Raw genomic sequence first — 23812 nt, 5'->3', positions numbered from 1 at the left:
AAGCTAACTAGACTAATGAATGATGTATACATGTCAAGCTTCTAGATTCCAACTTTCTCTACCTTTTGTAATTCATGATTAGAAGCGCCTCTTTTCCTTAATCCTTTATACCCTTCCTCTTGCTCTTCTATTCCTCCGATCTTCCTCTTGCCCTTTTCCTGCATTCTGAAAAGAAAAGGCATAAATGTCTGATAATCGAAATACAAATACTCTTTGTGTGTGTGTGTGTGTGTGTGTGTGTGTGTGTGTGTCTCTCTTTTTTTTTTTTTTTTTTTTTTTTTTTTTGGTACTGGGCATTGAACTCAGGACCTTGTGCTTGCGAGGCAGGAGGCAGAACCACTGAGATAAGTCTCTGGCCCCTCTCTTTGTGTGTCTTATAGTCCTGGTTTGACCATCAATCTCATTTCCAAATTCTGCAGAGAAGCATTGTCCACAGGCACAAGGGCCCTGCGCACACTCGGGAATGTCTCAGAGCTCCTTTCCTTCAGGCATTCCCTCTCTTGCTCCTTCTATTACCCCAAACACCTGTGCTCCCAAACCCTGCTCCATCAAGCTTTCAGTTCCCTGGTGCGATGGTGCAACTTGTGACTGTTCCCTGAAAAATCAGTGGCAGACAGAAACCACCATGTGCGGCTCCTCCAGACCCTCCCTGTCAGTGGGTCAGCCTGGCTGAGGGCCAAGTGCTCACTTTCCCAGGCCGTAAATACCTTCTAGTGACTGAGCTCTTCCTCTGTACATTAAGAAGGACCACCTCATCCTCAGGCAATGACTTATTAAGAAGTCTTTCCAGCAAGAAATCCTTCTTTGCACCATTCTCTGGGCAGGCACGGCACTGCTTACGTCACAGAAAAATACAGCCGCAGTAACAGCTACCTGAAAAGCAAGACTTTACATGCTAACTCCACAGCAGAAGGACTCTGGGGACTGTCAGAAGCCCATCCACAGGCAGCCATGTTTTCCTTGGTTCTCATTTAGTGTGGAGTCTTTTTGGATATGGAATAGGATCCAGAATTGGGCTCTTTGGAAAGCTAAGAAACAGGAAAGGATACCTTAAGGCAACTAATTGTAGAAATTAAAATGCGTAGGTTTTGTCTTGTTAAATTTTTATTTGGGCAGAGAAAGATTTGAGGACTGATGCAGGCAGGATTGGAAAGAGAGGAGGGGTGCATACTTCTGTCCAGTCTCTTATTCCAAGGGGTGACGGGGAGGGAGACTTAATAGCAGCTCTATGTGTCTGAGGCTGAAGTAGTGCACATTGATGGCCCCAGGACGGTGTGCTGGGTAGAGCCTGGGGAGAACACTTTCCCCAGCGCTTCGGGAAACCCACTGCCTTCTTCAGAATGAGCAAACTTGGATCATCAGAATGGCACCAGGATACAGGCATGCTGTTCTCTGCTGCTCTCAGAAAGACAAATCAGTTAGGAGAGAGACAGAACAGGAGAAAAAGGTCAAGGCAGATACAGTGGCCAGTAGATGGGCCATCCTCAGGCCCGGGAGCTCTGAGGAGCTACTTTGTCTAATAAGTTCTCCTGTGATTAAACAATCAGGACAGCCTGTGTGATTCTAATCAGTCTGCGGCACTTGAGTGTAAAGAGCGTAGGCCGAGACCAAAGTTTTGATTTTAGATCCTGCTTTTACTTTTTTTTTAAATTGAGTTTATTGCTATATTCTAGGTATACAGTACAGTTATATTCATTACTGGGATCTTGTACCTTTACATGACAGGTCTGCTTTTACTTTTAACAAAATGTAAGCCTTTCGAATAAATACTTGTTTTTGTGAACTCTAGTTTTTCCATCTGAAAACATAAAACGAGGGATTAAAGATTTATTGGTACTTTCCAGCTGCAAATTTAAAACTTTTCAACATTCTTAGCCAAAATGTTCTTTGAAAACATTAAAAGCATTCAAGTCAAGACTTGTCCACGGTTAAAACTCACACACGTTGCCTCCTGAATACAGAATGTAGCCCAAGCTGGGCCCAGTGTCTCAGGGTTCTGACCCGGTTCTTGCCTCCTCTGATTTCCTCTCCTCCTGCATCTCCCAAATGTCTCCATGCACCGGCTACACCGCCTCTGTTCTGCTCTTCTGATATCCCAAGGTCATTCTCACTTCAAGACTTTTCAGCGTGCTCTCCCCTCTCCCTAGAAAGCTCTTTTCAGGGACCAAGGCAGAGCTGGATTCTTCGTATCCTGTAGTCATATTTAGGTCACATTTCTATCAGACAGGCCCATCAATAAACAGATAACCCCCACCCAGAAGTTGTCCCTCTCGTTTCTGTGTCCACTGATGCACAGCAATCCTGACATTCAGTAATTGTCTTGCATTATTTGCTTATTCATTCTGACCTGTTTTCCTTAAAATTTAAGTTTTTTGAAAACAGGAGCCCTAGTTGTCTTAGCACTTAGAATAGCAGTGAGCTCCTACCAAGCATCAAAACGCTTCCTGTGCTCCGTTAAATAAGGAACTCAGCATCCTGATCTTTAACAGGGCAGAAGAACGTCTCACCAGTGCTAGCGCTGGTACAAATTTGTACAGAAACTCTCTGGAACATTGGCCCAGATGTGAGGACATTGCTGCCTTTTTCCAGGGTTGAGAGATGTTGGGTGAGGGGAGACTTATTCTTCTTGGTTTCAGCCACAGTCTGCAAACAAGAAAGGAAGCTTTTGAAATCACATTGATAAAACTAATATTTGTAGATCAGTTATTGTGATCTAGGCCCTGGGCAAGACACAGTGGTAATGCTCCCTCCTGTGATCCTCATGTTTTTATTCCCATTCTTTAGATGAGGAGACTGAAACCGTGCAGCAGTGAACCAGTCTGCCCGTGCTATGACTTGTAATTAGCAGGCTAGGAGGTGCCAGTCAGGAAAAGCCATACTCGAGTCTCCTCCTGGTAGGGTTCCACTTGCTGGGTACTGCTGCTGCTACCCCTGAAATGAACCAGTTTTGCAATGCTCTCAGTCCAAGGAATTGCTGAGCCTAAATCTTGAGCCTAAATCTTGAGGATCCTGAATTTGCCTTTTACTTTTGGCAAACAACTGAGAGAAGGGAGGTGCTGTCATTTAGAGGACATACAAAATCGAGGGCTCTGCCACTAATAGTCAATAAAATTTTCACGATGCATTTTCCATGGCTGTTCTGGATAAATTCCAGTTGGAGCAATTAACTTTAATGCCTTTAAATGTCCCCAAGACTTTAAATTCCCTAGCGTTCTTCACGTGTCCACCTAATTTGTAGGACATTACTTACCATGAACTGTGAATGTCAGCTTCCCCAAACTCCAGAAGAAAACACAGCCTTAAGGAGAGAGAAATAATGTACTCAATACATTGTATTATGCACAAAATACAGAAACTCAAGTAGAAAGGAAGGAGAAGTAGGAAGATATTAAAAAAACAAAGGAGCACTCAAGAAAGAATAATTACTATAATTTTATCATAATTATAGTAATGCATATTTATTAAATTTGAGATACTTTGAGATATGTATTTTTGTCTAGGCCCTATTCTATAATGTTTTATGTATTAGTTAATTAATTCCTCAAAACAACCCTACATGATATATCTGCAGTTTGCAGATGTGGAAACTGAGACACAGAAAATTTAAGTAACTTACTAGGGGCCACTGATCTGTTAGGAAGGTAAGAGTATAGTTTACATGTCCTGGATTCAGTGTCTGTAGGTGTAAGAAAAATGACATCAAATATAATAGAGTTGGGATTTAGCTCAGTGGTTCTGCCACCTGCCTCAAGAACCCAAGTTCAATCCCCGGTAATAAAAAATTTAAAAAAAATATATATATTAGAGTAACACAAAGTAAATATCTATGATTGAAGTAGGGACAAGGTGAGATAGTCGTTTGCTTGTATCTAGGTGCATTAAAGAAATTTCCTCAACTCAAATATCCTTCACACAGCTGGGTGTGGTGATACAGGCCTATAATCCCAGGCTGAGGCAGGAGAGTGACCATGAATTCAAGGCCATCTTGGATTACATGGTGAGTTCAAGGCCAGCCTGAGCTACTGTTCATAGTGAGACTCTGTCTCAAACAAAAAACAAAAACAAAAACCTTAAACAACAACAAAAAAAATGCAAAACCAAAAATAAAATTATCATCTTCCACATCAGAAAAGTTATCAATCATCTTTATCATAAATGAAATGTTTTAAGATGTATTCATTGTGATAAATAAGATTAATATACAATTTTAATATCATTTGCTGGGCATACTGCATAGCTTACGTGTCAAACCCTATCTGGTGTCAGGAAACAGCTGTGTCAGTAGTAGGCAGGTGTGTACGTGATGGACAAAATCCCTCGCCTTAAGGCAAAAGGTGAGCCTCTGAGACAAGTGTTTTTATGAACCTAGTGGGACTTTGCAGAGGGATCAGACGCAAGAGTGGGGCAGGGTCGGAGTTACGGATTTCTGGACTCCTGCTATCTTCAGTGTGCAGTGGAATAAATGTAGGAGAGTGTGGTGGGAGGAGAAGAAGGAGGTTTGGGAGACAGAAAGATGCTTGCATTAGCGCCCACGGAACCCTGATTAGATGTTTACTTGGAAATGGGGCTGAAGAAGAGAGGCGACAAAGGTAACTTCTTACTGTCTGAACCAGGGGCTGAGCTGGTGGTGCTGATTTTCGCTGTTGGGGTAAAATAGCGCGTTCCATGGTGGCCATGCCCTCAGAGAGAACCCGTTCGCAGGGGGTGTCAACATTTTGCCGTCGGCAGCGGACTCATCAGAATATGAGTGATGAATTCCTCCTTGAGAAAATGATTCCCAGTGGATGAACTTTGGGGTGCAAAGAGAAGGAGCCAAAGACAAACAACCCTCAGCACTCCGACAAGGACAGGAAAAGGAGTACAAATGCATGAGCATCCTGCAGGGTAGACGGAGGCCTGGTCCCAGGGGAACGAAGGCAGATTCAGCGGATCAGCCCTAAAGCAGTCTGCAGCTCACGGTGTTAAATAATTCTGGAGAGTACGGAAGCAAAGGCAGAAAAAGAGTCTGCTCGGGTTATTTTGGCCGAGGAAAAGAAGTCTCTATGATATTATGGGCACAGGAGCCAGAACACAATAAATTATATAAGAGGTATCTGCCCATATTTCAAAAACTTCCTTTTTGAAGGGTATGGGAGAAATAAAGTGGAAGGGTTGACCAGGAGATCATGGGAGGGGAGTTTAATTACTTTAAAAAGCATTTAGAGGAGCAGGTGAAAATAAAAGGAGTGAAGAAGTGAGCTGCAAAACTACTTTCTCTAAGCTAAAATGAAGTTGACCCAGAGGAGGAAGCGAAGGGTGAAAGCCATTTTGCCAAAAACTGAACATTTCAACACGTAATGAAAGATCAGCACATAAACGATGATGGACTGCATCAATCAATGAAGTTGGTGTAATCACAAATGATTGCCTCCTACAATAATGTGTGATATAACTTTTTGTCTTTGGGTTCCTGTTCTTTTCTGTTTTGTTTTGCCCAGCACCAACATAAACTCCCCTTACTGCTTCCTGTATTTTATCTTTTCTCCTAAGGTACTGCAGCTGTCATTCCTTGCCATTGAGTGGACCACTTCTGCAGTACACACACATGTGCATGCACACACACACACACACACGCACACACATGTACACTCCCTCCTGCTTTTCTGTATTCTCCTTGATGCACAGTCTTCTCTCCACATCCACCTACTTCTGGTCATGGATGCCCTCAGAACTTCTTGCTATGCCATGTGCTTCTAAAGGACAAGCCATCCAACAAGGTAAAAGCTCACTCCTTCGCCAACCTGCAGGAGATCTCAAAAATCTTGCCACCTGCTTCTTTAATTTAAAATGTAAATAAATCAGAGCTATTAAGTGTAATCCAGAAGAGATGACAATAAATTCCAGAGGGTTTGTGAGTATATGCTCTTAAGTAGACACCTTGTTCTGGAGGCCTATTGAGCTCTCTCCTTCCCATAAGTCCTTTTGACTGGAATATCCTCTCCCCAAGGCTTAATTCAGCTCACTCGCTCATGCCGTTAGGTCTCTGCTTGATGGTCACATGCCACACCAGTTCTTGGGTTTGGAAGCGTTGGGCTTCACTGAGGTCCTTTACTGGATCCGCCCACTGAGCTGTGGTTTCCTTCATGTCTATGCCATGTGCTTCATCAGTGTGTTATGGGATAGATTAAAGCCCACCGGTGTTTCTCAGACTCTTATTTGTCCTGATCAAAAGCTGGTGGATAGGAAAGATTACTCTTTAAGACAGAAATAAGAAAAGGAAAAAAGGGAAGAAGCACAAAAGAAGTGTTCAGGGAGTAAAGGTGCTTTGAAGGGAAAAGAGAAGATGCATCATGCAAGCAAGATGAGCCACCCCCAGGGGGACAAGAGGGCAGTGGCCCCAGAGTTGCTTGACTCTTACGTCTTCCTTGGCAGTCTATCCAGGTGCTCCCACTCCATCTTGTGCTGTAAGATCGATGTCAGGAGCCAGGTTGGGACGCTTCTGGAGCAGAAGATTGGTACTGGGTGCAGGGCTTGGCTCGATCCTGTGTCGGGTGCTCATGGTGTCGGCCCGCGGTTACTAAGTCTCCTTAATTGTCAGGTCCAGCCCAAGTTGCCCCAGCCGTGCTGCGGTGTCCCCACCTCCTGCTACAGCTATATTCCCAGTATGTGGAACTATGCTAGACCTATGGGGATGTTCCAAGACACTGTTAAGGAAAAACAGATAAATAAACATGCTTTCAGAAACCGTGGGAAGAAGGAAGCAGGTGTTGAGTCTGAATTGTACAGAAAAAATGACACATTTTCAAAGTGGTCGTGTAATAGAAATGACATCACACCACGCGCAAAGACTGCAAGGGAATGGTTGCTGGCCACGCACTCTTGCCCTTCTACACAGCACAGCATCGGGAGCATCGGGAGTTTATGAAACACCGCTGAAGCTCTGGAGTATGCCCAGGGATTGAGCTCACATGTGGGGCTCTGCCACAGATGCCTGGCTTCCAGCTCTGACCCCCACCGAAAGCATGGCCTTGCATTAGTTACCTGCTTTCTCTGGGAGTAATATTATCCATCTCACAGACAACAGCAGCTGCAAGGGTCTCCATAAACTGAAGTACATAGAGTGGTGATCCAGAGACTATAGTCTAGTGACAAACTTCGTTCCACCAGTTCTCTTCCGTTACTTTCATCGTAGCACATGGAGACAGGAGAACAAAGGCTCTGGTTTCTCAGTGGAGGTCTGTGATGCATCCTATAGCGCTCAGAAGAAAAGTCTGCATTTTGTCCTTGGCAAATGAGAGAAGAGGAAAAGTCCCTTCCAACCTGACTGTGATGACATGAATTAAAGACAGAGTGCCCGCCTGTCTATTGCCTCAAAGCAGAGAACATTTCGGATCTAAAAACAGCCAGAAAATGTCCTACATGGGATGGCGCAGAGTCTCCTATAAGGGGCCTTTGTGCAAATCTGAGGTCACGTTCTCTAAGAAAACAGCCGGGCAACTTTGCACTTACCAGGTGAAGAACTCCCTGGAGTGACCAACCGGAGGGGAGTCTCAGAGTGTGGCAAGAAGAGTGGTCAGAGTGTGCACCTCAGCCCTCCTCTCTGTGCCCACAGGCTTTGTGCGAAGCGTTAACGCTGGAGCCACGCTTGGAGGAGCTGTCTCACCAAGGGGACTGGTGACACACTGCAGCCCAGTGTGATAGAGAACCATCCCATCCAGCACTTCGGAGAGAGTGGGTATATTGTGGGGAAGGGTGAACAACAGCTTGTCAGGTTATTTCCCTGCAGACTGCGTGTTCACCAGCTTCCTCAAAAGCGGAGGCTCTTGAATTCGAAAGGGAGAGAAACTGCACTTTGTTCCAACAGCCAGTCCTGCTCCAAACACCTGCAGGGAACAAATCCATTTTTCTTGCCTTGCCTAGACTGTCCTGTTTTATTATTTATTATTCCACATAAATTGGAGGCTCTTGTTGAGGCATGGTGTCTGATCTTTAGATGTTTTCTTTTAATTTTCCTATAACCATGGCTACTTTCCCAGTTTTGCATCTGTAGTTCAAAGAATGATCTGGAAACAGGGACTCTACCTGTCCAACCAAGACACTGTGAAGGAATTAAAAGAGAAGCTTTGACTTCTGCCTGTCTACTACCATGCTATGGTGACTTTGCAGAATTTGGCAAAGAATCTTGTTTCACTGTCACATCACTGGCACGATGTGTGTGTAATCTTTACATTCCTGCCTAAAAATAAAAAATCTAGGGTTGTTGCAGATGGTTATGTCTAGGTTAAATTGTCTGGCTGAACATCTCAGTTTGACTTTGCTTGTTTGTTTATCCTACACAATCCATCGCTTCTCGGCCTTTTGGCTAAGATCAAGTGTAGTATCCTACACAATCCACCATGCGTTTTTGTCATATTAGAAAACTCTTTCCGAGGCAGCATAGTCTCTTCCTGGCCAGGCCTCCTAGCTAAAATCATTCAATTTCTTCTTTATTTAAAAGCTAAGTGGAGATACAGCAAATAACGCAAATATTTGCTGGGCAAAAGCACTAAAACATGAGACAATCTGTGTGGTAGAGACAGGCTGGTTGCTACATACTTTGTCTTCACAGCCCTTTGCCTTGCGTCTGGTTCGCTCTGCAGGAGGTGCCTTGTGGAGTAACACTGAGGGAGTGGTGTGCATCCTGTCTTTCTGCTCTCTTCCTTCTGTTGCCATGCGGAGGGTGACAAGCACATTTCTGAATCACGTGGTGAGTGCAGGAGACTCCTATCCCTAGCTTAGGATAATCTCTGAGCAAAGCCCCTCTGGAGACCCATGCAATCAGGGACATATGTGCCAGAATTTTCTTACGCCATGGAGGAAAAATTTATTTCTTCTCATGAGACTCTGAAATTTAGGGAATGTAGCTACAGTACCATAGACCATTGTAAGTTATGTCAATTTTTAAAGAGTTAAATGATGCTCTTTCTCAGGCTCTTAACCTTAATGAACTGAGAAAAATGTAACCCCACTATTGAATTGATTTGTAATAGCAGTGACATAAGAACAACAGTGCAGAAAAATGCAGGGGCTCACGAACTGATCGCATTAGCAGGACTTTCCGGGTAGCTTAAAAATATAAGGATGCCTGGGTCCCACCCCAGATCCATTAAGTCAGATTTACTACGTTAGATCTCAGAACTAGACTTATCTTACTCAGGAGATGGGACTTACACAGCTATTAGTCTGAAATACATTTAGGAATTTCAGCCAAGTCTGAGAGTCTTCCAAATCAAGTGGCCCATGACTGCACACAGATGACTGTGCAGTGAAGCTGGGGTCAGTGAGCTTACTTCTCCTGGGGACCCATTCCTCAGGGGGCTGTGCCCAAGGGTGCCAAGTGTACTTCAGAGTCCCACGAAGACACAAATGGGAGAAAAGTGTGGTTACTATTGATGTTTCACTTTTTTAAAAAAGAGAGTTATAAGCTATGACAAGGGGAACAAACAGGATGTTGCTGACAAATGTTGGGACTTTAGAGTGACACACAGAGTAGCAGAACTGATTTAATTCCAAGGGTCTCTGTTATCAAGGTAACCTAAGAAAGGAAAAGAAGAAGGAATGAATAAGAAAGAGGGAAGGAAAGAAGGAAAAAAAGAAAGAAAGAAAGAAAAAATCTTGTCCAAAAGAAATATATAAAAGTACAGAGAGAAAATATTCCCTGTCCCTTCCTGCTGTATTACTCTGTAACAATAACTCTATTTGATAAAACAACAACTGAAACATAAAGGAAGACAGGAGGACCTGGGCAAAAACACTGCTGACCTGGGGAACAAATTCAAGATGACATCAAGATAATAAATGAAGAGAAACAAAGAGACACCAAGTTGACGTTGCTCAGCATTCAATTCAAATAGGAAGGAAAGATTTAAATTAACCATAGCAAACGTATATAAAAAGAAAAATAAATTGGAAAATAGATTCTGACTTAAGAATAATTGGAGTATGTGACTAAATGTGAAGAAAACAATTCTCAAATATATAAAAACATAAATAAAAACATTTGTCTGAACTTGAAAGATTACTAATTACTCCACAAAAATTGCATATAAAGCTACTAGTTCACCACCAAGCAGCAAGAGTAAAGATAACACTTCAGGCATATAAAATAGAAAAAAGATTTAAAAGTACTTAAAAATACCAGATAGTTCTCAGATTTTTTATACAGCTACAATATCTAAAGACAAAATGGTGATACACGTATGTTATTGCAACCAAAGGTATTTAAATATAAAGGAAATAGCTAGGCAGATTAACACAAAATATCCCAAGCAATGAAGCATCCATGAATCCCTCTGATTAAAAAAAAAAAAAGTGGGCTGGGGGTGTAACTCAACTCTAGATTATTTGCCTAGCATACCCAGGGGCATGGGCTTGACCTCCAACTCTATGACAAAAACAAACAAACAAACTAATTTTCAAACCACAGAATTTAAGATGCTAAGACAAAATCCTTCAAGATTGGATAAACCAGGCAGAAAGGACGGATAGTGGGTTTGTTAGTAATACATTTACATTTAAAACTTCACCCGATTTGGGTTAGGTAACAAGATATTACAAGATGTTCCCAGTGTAAAGCAACTCAGAGCATCAGCAGGCAGGAGGTGGCGAGCCGGCTGCCAGCCTCACCTTCACCGTAGCAGAGAGTGGCTCAACGCTGAGCTGGAACAGGGAGAGAAGCATCCCCTCGTGATTTTATCTTTTTAAAATCACTTTAACCTCTAAGCTATAATTTAGAGACTAATATCTCTATGACACTGCATCATTTATTTTAAACTCAAGAACCTTAATTTAATCTCTCCGTTAATTTAGAGAGAATTGAAGTGAGCACTTTTCATTTTTAAAAAATGCATTTCTGTACAGCATAAAGTTATAATTAGATAACAATCCCTGTAAAGCTATCCACTCCTCTCTTGGGGAATCATCTCCATGTATTAGAAAGGATCTCTTTCTTCTGAGAGGTATGATACAGGGTATTACTTTTATTTATGTGTAGTATGGAACATTGACAATCTATACTAAATGTGCATAATATTTGGAAATAAAAGATTGAAAATGAAATGCAATAGTTAATGATAGTGAATTAGCAAGCTATATGGACACTTAATGTTTACTTTATTTTTCTGTACTTTTAATTCCCCCTCATGCAAAATGATATATAGCCTGAATTTCCTTTGTTGACATTCAAACTTGTATTCTTGTCTCAGAGATAACTATTATCATTTGCAAGTCATATCTCTTCCCAGAACATTTCTTTACATGTCCTAAAAGAGTTACATACAGTGTCATTTTTATATGTTTATGTAATATTTTATATTGTGTATTTTGTTTCACTGCTTTTTTCTTTTGAATTGCTGAGTTTTAATGCCTTACATAGAAGGTAAAGATCTGACTTATTCTTTTAACTCTAAAACATTTCATAAAATAGGTACGTCACAATTTATTTAGTTATTCTTGTCATTTAGTTTCTTTTTGAGTCTTTGCAATTTTAATAAATGCAAAATAAGCACCACTGTGCATCTTGTACAAATGGGCCTCTCTCAGATGCTGTGAAGTGAAATGATTAACTATAAAAATAAATCATATTTTCTGCCTTCTTCAAATTGCTATACAATTTCTTTACAAATGTACATTCTCTAGAAGAATAATACCACAGCGATATATGCTCACCCATGTTTACAGCAGCACAGTCTTTAATAGCTAAAACTTGGAAACAGCCCAATTGTACATCAATTGGAGACTGGATAAAGAAGAAATGTTCTTTTTTGTTTTTAAATAAAATGGAGTACTACTCAGCCATAAAGAACAAGAAACTAGAGACATTTATAGCTAAGTGGATTAATATTGAGGACATACTCTTAAGTGAAATTAACAGTACCCACATGTGTAAACACCAAATAGTTTCTCTGGTGTGATAAACTAAAAATGTGAATAAGAATAAAAATGCATAATTTATATTGTGTAATAGGAAAAAAGGTCTAAAGGTGTAGGGCAAGTGGAAAGGGTAGGGGAAAGGTAAGAAGGGAAAAGAAAAAGACAAGAGAAAAGGAAAAAATGGAAACAAAGTTTTTGTAAATAGGGAAGGGTGTAGGAGGTGAAGGGAGGGCTGGGTAATAGGGAAAAAATAAGGACCAAGATAAGTCATGTAAAGGTACAAGATCACAAAGATGAATGTAACTGTACCGTATACATAAAATGTACCAATAAAAAAATGTGCATTCTCTGAAGGAGCTTACATTTTTAAACACATATTTCCATTCTTCAGTGCTACTCCTAACTTCAACTCACATTTTACAAAGCTTGTATTAAGAGTAAATCAGTGAGGGGCTGGGGATTTAGCTCAGTGGTTCAGTGGCCTGCCTTGCAAGCGCAAGGTCCTGAGTTCAATCCCCAGTACCAAAAAAAAAAAGTAAATCAATGACTGGGTAAGATTTTATTAATAGTTAACTTCTCTCTTTTTTCCCCCGTTCTTTCATCTCTCCCTCTACCCTTTCTCTCTTGCTTCTGTGTGTCCCATGGTGTCATGCGGAATAGAAAAACGCTGCATAATCGAAGTGTTATGTATTAATATTTTAGGAATAAACAGAGAGGAAAGTCAGTGAACAATCCACTTGAGTTTCAGAAGTCATGAAAGGTACCAAAGTGTTCTCTGTGTATAGCCAGCAATTGGGGCTTCTTGGAAATACTGCACATATTAAAATAAATATTTTTAAAATAGGGGCAAAACTCGTAGACATCAGCTGGATAACAGAAACAGGTGAAATTTGTTGAGAATAAAAAAATAGCATCTGAATGAAGATAATGTCCTGGCTTCAGTGTTGGTAGTCAGGAAGGAGGACTGTGACAGGCTGAAGAACTCTGTCCCCACTACTCTGCCAACAGCCGTGGCTTAACACTCACTGCTCCGAAGTGAACAGCCAACGTGTCCGGTGTGACTTTGAAAGAGGATGAAAACCCTGAATAATTATAGAGAATTTCTTGATTTTTTTACATGTGGAAATTTTACCCAACATTTTATATAATTAAATACTGTAAAATTCAAAGCAAACTTCTAAAGTGACTGAATTTTTGTGATTGGCCTGAGACTGTCCGACTTCGCAAACTGAGTTTCCTGCATCTGAGGCAAATTGGCAGAGTTGGGCGCCCTCAGTATAAAACCCTTCTCTGTTCCATCATCAGGGTAAGGGCTGCCGTTTTGAACACTGAGAAGAATGGAACCCCTGGTTTGGAGGAAGTGCAAGAGATTTTGTTACTATGGTGAAGAATTGCACTCTGGGCTTGGAGACATTGGAGAGCCAAAATCATGTGCATGTAATGTTTGACCCTCAAAGAAACAAGAATTATGCTTAACAAGAACTATCTCAACATTTCATCTCATCTTTAGGCATTTTTTTATATTTTCCAAAAGTAAAAATTCACCATGCAGTTAATTAATTCATTGCTGAAATCAGGTCAAGGGGTGCCTCCCCTTAGAGTCCCCTTCACTGATGCACCTTACAATCTTGAGCTTATTAAGGGCTGCTCTGTTGAAATCTTTCTTTTATGCATCTACTTCTTGGATTGCAGAGGATTCCAGCATATGTTCAGATTATTAACTACCACCAGCTACCAGCTCTTAAACTTCTCCATGCCCCACAAGGTTAAGAAGGAACAATGAGAATTATTTTTGATAAGTGCAAGATTCAGCACTCCCAAGTGTTTGAGTTGCCACCGATCACCATAGTAACTAGGCAAAAGTATAATTTGTATAATACATTTGGAAAGGATGTGCAGAAGAGGCCATGCCTGGGATGAACAGGGGAAAGAGAGGAAGCAGCAAAATCATAAAATTTCAGTTTTTTATAGAATAATGCAAAAATTGAATTATCAGAAGAGCAGTGTTGACTCACAAAGAGTTCACTGTGTAGAAGAAAATGAGATCCAGAGAGGTTATGTGATTTTTCTAAGGGCGCCGAGTAATGAACTCTGAAGTTCTAGACCCTATCACTTTCATTCAGTGCTTTTCAAAAAACAAACAGACATCTATCACAAAATGCAAGGGAGACTAATTTAATGGCCTGTGATTCTGTCTTGTTTCTAAAAAGTATATATTGCACAATACGATGCATTGTACTCCGTTTCGCTTTCTTTCCAAAGCCAATTCTGACAGGAGACTTAGAGTTGGGAGGTTATTCAAATGCATGCAGGTAGCAAAGTGAGGAAAGGAACTGGTGATAGGAGTCTGTCCGTAGAAAGTGCATTGTCAGACAAGCTGCCATTGAATGCACAAGTCTTGGTTCTTCTAGAGAATTCTTAAAACCAACATGATACATGTGTTTCCGAGTTACTTCAATCAATGAGAAAGTATGTGCCTTTATACACTTCTACTGGAGGGCTTTTTGAAGGTTTTTCCCAGGAATTAACTCTAGAATGTCCAACATGCTTCATAGGCAGGCAGAGGTGAGCAGAAAACACTTTGGACAAAGAGAGGCATATAGGTTAACTAGCTGGAAAGATCGCGTGGTTTCGAACATGACTTCCGGATCTCACTGCTTCTGTTACGGTCCATTTCCCTTCCATGCTTCCCTGTACTAAGTGGAATTTTCTTATCTTGTCATTGAGGGGAAGGGGGTGAAGAGGGGAGGGGAGGGGGAGAGGGATCGGGAGAGGGAGAGAGAGAATGAATTTGTTGTTAATATATCTTTTGTTTTACATTATTTCCTGCTTTAGCAACCACTGTAAAATCCCCTTTCGTTTTTCAGAAGACTGGTACAGATTGATTTACTCATGGCATAAATCAAAACTGTATCTCTATGGCTTATAATCTCTTCATTGTGCTCTCATCAGGTTCTGGTTGTTCTACTCATTTATGTTATTGACAAGAAGTTAAAAATCCCACTGAGTACCCTAAACTACAGACATAGCTTTTCCTTCCCACTTTGTAGCAAGCAGCAAGCAGATCTTGTCATGATCAGTGGGAAGATTACCACTGCCAGAATAGCAGCTCCCTTCTTGCCTTTCTTATACAATAACCAAATGACCAAAGGGGTCTAATCCTTGCGTTTGATAGAACTTTTATCTTGTCCCTTAGTAAAAAAATTCATGTCTTGGAAAACTAGACTTCTGATAGACTGAAGATCAAAATCCCCAAATGTATCACTGGTAATGATGAGCAGAATGTTCCCTCATTCCACCTTATGATTTCTTCTACTCCAGGGTTTACAGATCGGGGACATTACTTCATATATTACATACATGAAACATATAACGATTATTGTTTCAAGGTAGAAAACAAGTTTTAAAGAGCAATACCTTGACTTCTCAAAGGATCATTACCATCTAGTTTCTTAGGGACGCTCTTACGGTGTTACTTTAAGCTGTGCCAGGGGGTAGTGTCTGAGAGAGGTGGGATATGCTAGCCCTAGTAGAATCCACGACCTCTTGCATGTACTGCTCCTTCCTCCCAGGGAAGTGGATGCGACGATACAGATGTCATTGTGCCTTCGCTGCACAGGCAGGTGTGTAATGTGTGCAAGCATAGGTCACATGAAGATGCTGCTTCGTTCATTTTTCCCTTAACCGTTCGTTTCTCTAAGTGCAACTCAAGTAGCAATCTGATCTCGCGTCCACCGCTCAGGGAGTTCTTCATCTGTGTTCACCCGAGTAAACATCAGGATACAGACTGCTGTACAATTCCAGATGGCACTGCAATGTTTATATCAAGGCCATGCCTCTGACAGAGGTTAAATCTAAAACACACATTATTTTAACCTATTCCTGAACACTGTGTAAACACAATGATGCCTCGGGTCCTAAAGCTAAACACATTTGTGGATCTTGCCCATGATATTATGTGCATCAGTAATTTGGGTTTTTTAATGAATACACAATTACTATTCCAATGCAGATGGGCATTTGTAATGTTTCTAAACAATTGATCACGGTGAATAAAGTTATATTTTGGTAGATTTGCTTTCTCATTTGGGGGGTATGTTCTAAGGAGGGGAAATGCTGTACTATGCTATAGGTTTGTGTATCCCTCTTAATAAATTCTACACAGCTGCTTTCCCAATGCTGAAAGCAATTCATAAATCCCAGTAAGGTCCAGTGACTCCCATCACTCCGATTTCTGCCGGGGCTGGCGTTGAAAGTCTTTTTATTTTGTTGGCCAGGTTGCACATAGTAGAATCACATTATGTCCATATTTGCAACTTCATGATGAGTAGTGATGCTGAGAAAATTTTGATGTGTTTGTTAGTCATTTGCTTAACGTCTTTTGTGAAAAGACTGTCAAAAAAGACTTATGGCTATTGATTTTATTTTTTGGATTACAATCTAATACTATTTTAAATTTTTGCTCTAACTGATCCAAATTTGGTTGTTCGACTTCCCCCTTTTGGCTTGTTTTTGGATTTTCACAAAAAATACCATCACTCTGCTTTTTTATTCTTTTATACTTTGTGATCCTACCAGTACTCTAGGTTCATCTTTATATTTCTGTTTCCTGCCTCATCTGATCATAAGTGTCTTCTCTTTAGAGCTCTGGTCCTGTTAATTGGAGAATTGTCTTAGAAACCACGTTTTGGATGACGGCTGTTCTGGTTGCTAGAGAGTGTTGTTTATAGGTTCTCTCTGACAAATCAAGGAAATATTTGCATGCATATATACACAGACCAGTAAATATGTCTACCCATACCTGTCTGTATTGATATTCACTAAACACGAGTTCATGTTGATGTCTTACAGTCTAATGCATTAGTATGCAAGTCCTGGGGTCCTTATCTGTAGACTCCCATCCCAACCGTTTGTGAGCCATTTTCAATTGTCTAATTCCATATTACTGTATGGTCCACATCACAATGGTGAACCCACACATCATGGGAAACATGTGTATTAATTAGACTGTAGTACTTGCATACTTACATATAGTTTCTTTTGCTTTTAATAGTGCAAATACTACCCAAGTTACTTATATTATTGTTTCCCCACTAAGGTATTTTCATACATTTATAATAAAGTTAGTCTGTTTTACCATGTTCTTCATTCTATCTTTGGGTACTCAAACTCATAAGGATATTTTTCCACCATCTGATTACATTGGTTACATTGTATGGGTTTTGACACACCTTTCATAATTAGTATTACAAGATTCAGTGACCTCCTAGTTACTCCAAGATCCAACTTTTTATCTCCTCTTCAAGCTCTCCTTCTTCCAAGTCTAACCATCATTAATACATCACCATCAGTAATGCATACACTACCATCAATAATACATATGCCCTTTTCATAATGTTTTTAAGTGCTGTAATATTTTACTGTTTTTAATTATTCACTTTTACTCCTAATAATGTGAATTTAATATTGATCTTTGTTTCTTCATGTGGCTGGATGAGCAATCATGGGAAAAAGAATTTTCTATCATTTCTTATAAACATTAAATAATAGTCCAATATATGAGTGTGCCACTGTTCACTTTCTTATTGAAATACATTTACTTCTCTGTTAGTCACAACTTCACTTTAGTACTAAAAATTGAATTGCCAAGAAGAACTGTACTGATGCACGTGATCTCTGCCAATGCTGAAAACTCTAAAATGTAACTAAAGAAATTAAAGATCTGGATAACATAGGCAATAAATCTTATTTATAGATGTGCAGATTAGGTGCCATAAAAGTACAATAAAATTCAAATTGAAACTCTAGTAGTGTTCAAAAAAATAGGTCAGCTTTTCCTTTCTTTTTTTTTTAGTGAGATGTGAATGGCAAAGAGTAGCTAAGATAATCTGGAAGAAGCACAAAGTTGAGAGGTTTACACTGCAAACGTAGTTGTACTTGGTAACCTCATTTATAAAAAGAGTGGAAATGATGACCCTTTGTATAAAAAGGCTACCCAAGGCAAATTAGCTACCCGTATTGCAGAAAAGTGAATCTGAATTCCTATCTCATGCCATGTATAAAAGTAACTTGCTGAAGAACTAAATTTAAAAGCACAAATGAAATCTGTAAAGGAATATATGGCCAAAAAAAAAAAAAACCTGATTACCTTGGGCGTGGCTACATTTTCTTAAATAACAAAACTTTAATCAAGAAAGAAGCCATAAATTCTGATATGTTAAAATAGAAAACTTTGTTAATTAAAGACATGAATTTCAACTGAAATTACATGAAGATGCTATTTGTAGCACATTAGACAGGAGAATCATGCTTATCCCTAACTTGTAAAATTTAGTAAAATAAAAACATAAATATTTTAGTAGAAAAATACAAAAGAGATTTCACCAAAGGGATTCAAATATTCAGTGAAATTTGAAAAGTGATTAACCATATTTATCAATAGAAAGGTACGAGTTAAAGATACAATAAATATTACTATAAAGCCATCAGAAGTAGTAAAATGTTAAACGTGAGAAAATACCAAGATTTTGCCAGCATATCAAACAAAGTTCTCTCCATTTTGAGAATGGGAGGATAATTTGGTATGACTACTTTAAAAACTAGTACTTACTAGTAACTCCAGCTGGAAAATTATACTCTCTGTTCTAACAATACCGATCATTGTTCTATACCCAAGAAAAATGTTTGAAAACCAAAATGACCTCAAAGGTTCATGATTATTTTATTGTGCTGTATTGTATTTATTTATTTAGGTACTGGGGATTGAACTCAGGACCTCATGCTTGCCAGGCAGGCGGGGTGCCATTGAACTAAATCCCCAGCTTGATTGTTTTATTTTTTAAGCAAAGCTTCTAATCCGCAGCTGAATGGGAAAAAACTGAGTCTTATATTTAAAAAATGGCATAAACTACTGAAATAAAAACAAATGTATTCTGGAATTAATGATAAAGTTGAGACAAATCTGATCTTACAAACATAATGTTGCGTGAAGTAGCCAGGAAAAGTTTTTTGGGGCTGCTATTCGTGTTCTAGACGTGGTTGTGTTACGTGTGGTTTGTAGACACTTCTCCATGTTTATGAATACTGCACTTTCTCGTATCAAAAATTTAAAAATATACATACACAAATCTATTTTTGGTTGAGCAGTCCTCACAGTTTTTCACCACCCCCAGCAGGAATTCTGAATTCCTGCCCTACGAAGCCCATCAGTGGGGCCCCTCTCAAGTCCATCTCTTTGCCATTTTGTGGTACTGATGTCTCCTTTCCTGGACCAGTGGCCTGTGGAGTGTTCCTTCTCCTACTCATGCACCCAGCCTCTTTCTTAGTATTACCCATATCGGGAGTGCTATGGACTCTGAGAGATTCTTGTTTTCCTGAACACTGCAATGGAGAAGACAAGTGAAAATGTAGTGAGGTTTTGCATTTATTAAAGATAGGTAAAGAAATATGCTCCAGAAGTGAGAGTGGGCCACTGAAGAAAGAGGTCACAGTGGTCGCCGTGTCAACAACTGATGACGTTTATATCATCCAGTCCTCAGGCAGACATCAAGACTAGGCTTGGTATCACACTGGAAGAACTAAAGACAGCACCTTCTTGTTGGTCCCAGGTGTAGGCCTTGGGTGCCTGTGTCCTGAATCTCTGATTGACAGGTCACGCCCACTTGTCCAGTCAGCTGGCCATTTCCTAATCCCCTGCCTTGTTAGTACTGCAGTGGAAATAACTGAGGGCATCTGCTTTAACAGGCCACTTGCTGTTGTGTGAAATCATCCTGCTCTTCTAAAGACATTTGAATTTGGTAGTGGGGCTGATTCCACATCATCACTTCTACAGATCTTCTGAGTCATTCCTAAAACTTCCCCCCTAGGTTTTCCAGGATTCAGGTGGAATGATGGAGGACATCTCATATGCCCCTAAGACATATGTCATGTATTACACTATGAAGTACTTATCGAACTTTCATTGCCTCTCAACACAATTCATCTTATCCGTATCATTTATTAGTAATACAATATGTAATCCCTAATTGCTTTGGATCACAGTTCTCTGACGGTGTTATTTAAAAGCATTCTTCAGAAAAAGATGCCATTAAATATCCCCTTGGTTATTTTAATTTTCTTTTATTGCATCTTAGCAATGCACAATAAACATTCTTTGAAAAGATCTGAGATATTATGCAGCATAGTTTGATTACTGCAATATGAAAGGATCCTGTGGCACTGACTTTGCACATAGTAATAACAAAACTGGCAATTTTTGGAACAAGTTGTCTTTTCCCCAAAACAAAATAGAAATTATCAACATGTTGTGAAGATTTTGCCTTTTTTCCATACATTTTTTCCAGGTCTAAAGAGACCAAATCCTGTCCCAGACAAGGGAAAAGACAGGACTCGATGACCTTCTGCTGGTGGATCCTGATATTCTAGAACAGAAATTCCGTTCAAAGTGCTTCTACACCGAGTGTCACTTATACATGTGATTTATCTTTTGGCAAATGCTCTTTTGTTCTTTGGCAGGAAAAGAGAAGCACTGAATGTCTTTTTTCAGTGAACCTTTGAACTTTAAAAGAAATCTGCATAGTCCTTCTTCAAATATCATCTTCACTCATCCTTCTGAAGTTTGTGAGTCTGAATCTAACCAGGTGTTATGCAATCTAACCAGATTCAAACTATAAATTCAGTAAGAGTAAGATTGATAAATTTGCCTATAAAAAATTAAAAAAATATTTTTTCATGGCAAAGATTCACAAGAAAAGATTAAAGGCAAATAAGTTAAAATTTATATTTTAACATGTCAAAGGTAAAGGTTAATATCAAAGTAAAAGAAACTTTCAAAATTGGAAAAAATATCAAAAACCCTGCAGAAAATTGAATAAGTGCAAATTGATGTGATAAGACAATTTACAAGGAAAATTTTAAATGGACTTTATAACGTGCAAATGCAAATTAAAACTAAAATGAAATATCATTTCTCATCCAACACATTAACAAGAATTTGAAAGTCAGTGCAGCTTAGGGAAAGAGATTTTGCAATATCAAATAAAATTTTATATGAATCTTCATTTTGTCCCAGAAATAACTCTTTTAGGAATTCAATCTCAAGTTATAATCCCAACAATGTGACATTCACATGCAAACATTTTCTAATTGTCAAATACTACATTTCAAAATAGGCAGAGAGAAAGTGTAGATAATAGAGGTTGAATAAGTGAAGGTATAATTAAGAAAATATAATAAAGAATAAAGAAATTATGAACTAAAGTAATGTGATTTTCAGGGTGAAGGTATAAAATATATGAAAATACACAGTGCATGTGACAATACGGCATGTAGAGATGTGCCAATAAGAAATGGATGGAAAACAAAACAGAAAAAAACTGAGTAGCTACAAAGGTTTATTAAGATAGGTGAAAAACTAGAGGAAAGACTGAGAATATTTGGTACAAAATATGTATATTTACACAGAAAGCTGTTTCCTTTCATGTATGGAAAGATATTGGTATTCTAAATAAACCTAAAAACCTACAAAGTGAATCCAAAATCAATCTAGAAACGAGAGACCGCTAAAACGTAAACCATATCGAACCCAGGATATTTGTGAATGTGACTGTCTAATGAGCTAGACTATAATTTTATATAAGTTATTATATATGGTCTTTATACATAATATCATTTCTATGTAAATCTAAGAATATTTTAATGGTACTCTTTGTCAGTTTAAGCTGAAGGATTGCAAGCTAAATTCCATACAAAAAGGACTTTGGAGTGTCCAGTGTCCTACAAGAAGAAAGGAGGCAACTTACTGAACTCTGAACACAATGCGTGCCTCAGGGAGAAGGAGGGATAACCTAGGAGGACAGGAGAGTGCAATACAAAGTCCACAGGGACCTTGTGTGTGTGTGAATGTGTGTGTGTGCACGCGCGCACCATTCACAGGGATCCTGTTTTGGGAGATGGGGAAAGTGACTTTCTCATTCCTTTCTTCTGACGTTTTGCTTCTGTCCATGTTGCATTTTGCTTCTGTCCATGTTGCATTTTGTCTTCCAGTCATGTTCTTCTGTAACATGAAGGACAGTGAAAGAACTACCATGGCTACTGTGTCCCTGGACGGTCATTCTATTCAGGTCTTCAGCCTGAAAATTTTTCTAGTAATTATTTCTGAGCAGATCTAACAATTTTTAAAATTTCATTAAATTTGTATACATTTGAAAGCAATTGGTTGAAGTTGACTTTTTAAAATTAGGGTGGAAGCATATTAATTCTGGACAAGTACATGAATTAGAGTCTTGACATTTTTTTCTATTAAAATATTGAAAAAATTAATTAAAAAATAGTTTAGGCCTTCTAAACTGTGAACTTGAGATATATTTGTGCTTATTTGTATTTCATTTCTTTTGACAATAGTTTGGAAGATTTCATTGTAAAATTCTTTCACTTCCCTGGTAATCCTTAGATACAGGCTTCTGATTTTGCTAGATAAATAGAGTTCTGGAGATGGATGGTGGCTATGGTTTCACACATTATAAGTATTTTCAAAACAACTCATAAATGCACTTAAAATGCTTAGATGATAAATTTCAAACATATTTTCATATAGTATTTTACATCTGAAAAAATCTGCAAGATGTAGATTTTCCTCCCTCCTAGATGTTCTTTCCTGAACACTCGGTGACATGACCCGGATACTCGTCATTTTATTTCATTCACAAAACTCTACTGCCAATCCGTGTGTCTCTGGGAGGACACACTGTCCACATAGAATCACTTTTCCATGGACAAAGTTGAGATGTGACTTTGACCAACTTCCAGGCCATTTTTCATGGAGAATCAAGAGTGCTGTGGATGATGCACCAAGTTACATCCCTAAAATTGAGCATCTCTGGACCTCCTGTTCCCTTTTGGTACAGGTAATGCATAACATCAAGCATCCACCTTTAAGGGTCGTTCACAGAGTGGCAGGATGAGAAATCCTGTGGAAATGTGTTCAGCTTTACCGAGCCATGCTGGTTGGCCTTTTGTGGCAATCATAGTGGTTATGTACTTATCAGATCATCTTCTCTGAGGTTTGCAAAACTATAGCATTAATCATTCTTCGCCTTTTCTTTCCTTTTCCTTTGTGCACCTTTAAAAAGATGTCTGTAATCCCAGTACTTGGGAGGCTGAGGCAGGAGCTCACTGTGAGCTGGAGACCAGCCTGGGCTACATAGCAAGACCTTGTCTCAAAAGCGGACAAAAACAAAAACAATAACAAGACTGTTTAGAGAAGGAAAATAATTTATGCATTATCTTGAAGTCTGCATTCATGCTCACTGGGAACTGATTTTCAGCTTAAACAGTACTAGCTTATTTGAAGCAGGACTTCCAACCCACCCAGGATTTCCTGAGTCCCTAGTTTTACATGCCTGATCCCTTTGCTTCTTTTAAAATTTTCTCTGTATTTAGTATTTCTGACCCTTTCTGCACTTCAACCCTTTCTCCGATTTCCTAATAGAATTTACATCTCACTTTTGTGTCCTCAAAACAAACACTTCTAGCTATTTCATTATTAATAAGCCAAGATTTTTCTCATTTTGTATTCTCAAAACAAACACTTCTAGCATTTTCGTTATTAATAAGCCAGGATTTAAGACACAGCAATATATATGTAGAAACAGTCATTGAATTGCATGGGCTTATTTAATTCTAATCACATGTGCTGAGAGGCAGGTGTTACAATGGACCTTAATTTTAAAGTCAGCTTCTCAGGTAGGTGGAGGCAGAGCTAGTGATGCTATTTCTTGATTTTTGACCAAAGAAGTCTTTGGAAAGCAGGCAAAGCTCTCAAGAATGCTGCCACACCAATAAACTAAATTTCCACATCACTCACCATCATATAAAATACAGATATAGCCTGATTTATGATGGCTCATTGTAAGATTTTTCAACT

At 39.2% G+C, this 23812-nt stretch overlaps 1 long non-coding RNA gene and 1 pseudogene across 3 annotated transcripts in view; one reads left to right on the top strand and one right to left on the bottom strand.

The window, feature by feature from the left end:
* Positions 1-324: 324 nt before the first annotated feature.
* The window catches only part of LOC104863825, a 474833-nt gene continuing 451345 nt past the window's right edge, over positions 325-23812 (bottom strand). The window contains exons 1-6 of one of the 3 annotated variants that reach the window (XR_780695.2): positions 7021-8994; positions 6398-6683; positions 4602-4789; positions 3251-3298; positions 2508-2643; positions 325-2191 (exon numbers count right to left, since the gene is read on the bottom strand). This is a non-coding gene — a long non-coding RNA (uncharacterized LOC104863825). Of the gene's footprint in view, positions 2192-2507; positions 2644-3250; positions 3299-4601; positions 4790-6397; positions 6684-7020; positions 8995-23812 lie in introns of those variants that run through there. The other 2 variants (XR_780694.2, XR_004516309.1) reach the window with 2 other exon arrangements.
* LOC117285325 lies at positions 8322-8405 on the top strand (annotated as a pseudogene).

This window comes from Fukomys damarensis, unplaced genomic scaffold (genome assembly GCF_012274545.1).
Source record: "Fukomys damarensis isolate Sample0158 unplaced genomic scaffold, DMR_v1.0_HiC HiC_scaffold_8, whole genome shotgun sequence".
Taxonomy (NCBI): domain Eukaryota; kingdom Metazoa; phylum Chordata; class Mammalia; order Rodentia; family Bathyergidae; genus Fukomys; species Fukomys damarensis.
The sequence above is the reverse complement of the archived record's forward strand: the minus strand, read 5'-3'. Positions and strand labels throughout refer to the sequence as shown.